Raw genomic sequence first — 3,177 nt, 5'->3', positions numbered from 1 at the left:
GTATAAAGGGTAATATGGACTTTTCACAAGTTGTATTCACTTTCCTACATAGAACGTATATACGCTGTAGGTTCGTATAATACCCGGCGAACATCCCTCCCTCATGGGCTCAGCCCATTTACGTTTTTTTAGTTTTAATTGTCAAAAATGAATGCCCTCGGCTGGATTCAAACCACAGCCCCAACGCGCTTCGTGTAACCACACAAACCATCCGGGACAACATATCAGATTTACTTTCTTGGCTTGTTTTCCAGTTCTTGTGCCCAAGAAACAAACACAGCACCTCCACTCTTCAGTTTATGTCTCTTTTTTTTGCAAGGTTTTCTTTAGGGTTTCTAGTTTTCCTGTTTTCTTCATAAAATACTAATATTTGTAATTTTTAAAATTGTACAGAAATTTCAAAACAAATGTTCATGCCTTTCAAACATGCTCAGAATGTCAAAATACGAACAGTTTTTTTTAAAAAAATCGAACATGAACATTTTTTGAAAAAAGTAAAAAAATGGAATTCTAGAAAAAACAGAAAAATATGAACAAAATTTGAATTCTGAAAAAATTTAAATATATGAGAAATAGAAAAAATAAACATAATAAACGAAAAGTCTAAGAAGGCAAACAAATAAACACAAGAGAAGATAAAAAGAAAAAGAAAAACATGATTCACGACCTCAGAGAAGGTCCCAAAAAAGGAAAACATGGCTGGGAACCAGAGGTTCCCAAGACCGAGAATTATTTTTTGCAAATTTCATAGTGAACTTTGTTTTGATTTTTTATGAAAATATTCAAATCCATGAATATTTTTAAAACAATTGATGAACTTTTCAAATCCGTGAGCTCTTGGACCGGCCCAACACATGCCCGACGAGAGCAATGTCGTCGCCTAGTTGGGCCAAGGCCTAAGCATTTTATTTTATTTTCTATTTTTTCATTTGATTTCTTATTTTGTTAATTCTTTTTTCTCTTTTTTGAATACCAAAATACAAGTTGTAACTAACTTTTTAAACTAGTGATTTAATAAAAATATAAAATATTTATTAAATGTTTTAAAAAACACTTACTATTTTCAATTTTATCCCTTTGTATTTATTAGTTGGGGTCATTTCAAGGATGTCCAAAAAACACCATGTTCGATGGATATTATTTGGTAAGGTCAGAACGGTTCATCTGAGAGCACGTTATTTTTCAACATATTTGAAATGGCCCCAATTTCCCCACCAAAAACGATGAAGAAATGGATCCGATTTTTTTTCATGGCCTTTTACAAGCAATTCAAGGCACCATGCCAAGTTGATTTGGTTTTCAACAAACTCTGCATTTTCTGAAGTTTCCTTTATAAAAGAAGATCGATAAAATGGTCGAACATGTCGCAACTTGCATTCGGTGTCGAAAATTGTTTAACCTATCATGGTTGCCTACCATGGTCATTCCCATCCGGATGCATCCTCCATTGAACATGGTCTAGTTTTGAATATTTTTTAAATAACCCCAACTTTTGCAGGCAAGGGGCATGCCCGTGGTAAGGATCCATGCCAGGTTTGAATGATTTTCGACAAAATATGCAAGTTGCGACACGTCCGACCATTTATCTACCTTTTTTAACCGAGAGAACCCCGGAAAAGTCAAATTTGTCGAAACCAAAACAACTTGGCATGGTGCGTTTAATCGGTAATATAAGATCATGGAAAGATTTGGGGTGAGTTAATGGATGCCGCAAAAACATGCTCTCAAATGGACCCTTCTCGCCTACCCGAACACCCTCTGTTGAACATGATCTATTTTTGAACATGCATGAAATCACCCCAACCTTTTCCAGTAGACGGGCATGCCCATGGTAGGCATCCATGCCAGGTTTGAATGAATTTCCCACAACGTATGCATGTTGTGTCACGTCCGGCCATTTATCAGCTTGTTTTCACCGAGAAAACTCTAGAAATTGAAAGAATTGTAGAAAACTTAAACTTGACATGGTGCCTTGATTTGATCATAGAAGGAGGTGAAAAAATTAGGCCTTTAGAAGGATGTTGAGAAACAACGCACCCTCAGGTAGAGGCCTTCTAGCCAACCTGAACACCCTTTCATTAAACATGGGCTATTTTTGGACATTCTTAAAATGACCCCAACCTATTCAAGCAGGTGGGCATGACCATGGTAGTCATCCATGTCAGGTTTGTACGATTTCTGACACCGTATGCAAGTTGCGATACAGCCGCCCATTATCGAGCATTTTTTACCGAGAAAACTACAAATAATGTAAAATTTGTCGAAAACCAAAATAACTTGGCATGGTGCCTTGAATTGGTCATACAAGGCATGAAAAAAATTAGGGCCATTTCAAGCATGTCGGGAAAGGATGTGCTCTTAGACGGAGCCATCTCGCCTACTCAAACACCTCCGTTGATCATGGTCTAAGTTTCCTTTTTCCATCTTTTGTAGTGCGTCAAATATAAAGCTAAAAAAAAGACTCTGGTTTTCCTTTTCAACCGGGCTGGTTTTTTCTTCAGTTTTTACATGGGTTTCTATATTATTTTGTTTTTCTTTTCTTTTATTGATTTTGAAAAAAGTTCATCAATAATTCAAATTAAATTCATTGATTTGGAAAAAAATAACAAAATTTAAAAAATCTATTGATTTAGAAACAAAGTTCATCAATTTATAAAAAAGACCAACAATTTTCAAAAACAAATTGCCAACTTGCGAAATAGTTCACGAATTTGTGAAGAAAACTGATCAATTTTGGGGAAAGAAAGTTCACTGATTTGAAAGAAAAAATCAAGAATTTGAAATTTTGTCGTCATTTTCGATTAAAAAAATCACGAATTATAAGAACTTCACGCATTTAAGAAACAAAAAAGAAATAAAAAAACAACCAGAAAATGTTGCGCTTTTCCAGTATTGTATTTCAAGTATAAAAAATTTACTTGACACTAGAGGTCCGGTTGCCTAGCTGGTTATTGCGGCTGTGCTAATTGTTGAAGGACCTAGGTTTGAATCCTGCAGCAAGCACCTTTTTTGCGGTTTCAAAAAAAAGAAAGGATGAATGTGCTGAATGGGCCAGCCCAGCACGGCAGGGTGTGCACGTCCGTTAATGTACAGCGTATACGTGATTCTAAAAAAAAAGAGTTTACAAAAATGCCTATCATGCCCTTACTAATGAAGAGGTATGGGCTAATCTGAGTT

This window comes from Triticum dicoccoides, chromosome 1A (assembly GCF_002162155.2).
Source record: "Triticum dicoccoides isolate Atlit2015 ecotype Zavitan chromosome 1A, WEW_v2.0, whole genome shotgun sequence".
Lineage (NCBI taxonomy): Eukaryota > Viridiplantae > Streptophyta > Magnoliopsida > Poales > Poaceae > Triticum > Triticum dicoccoides.
This window is presented reverse-complemented; position numbering follows the sequence as displayed.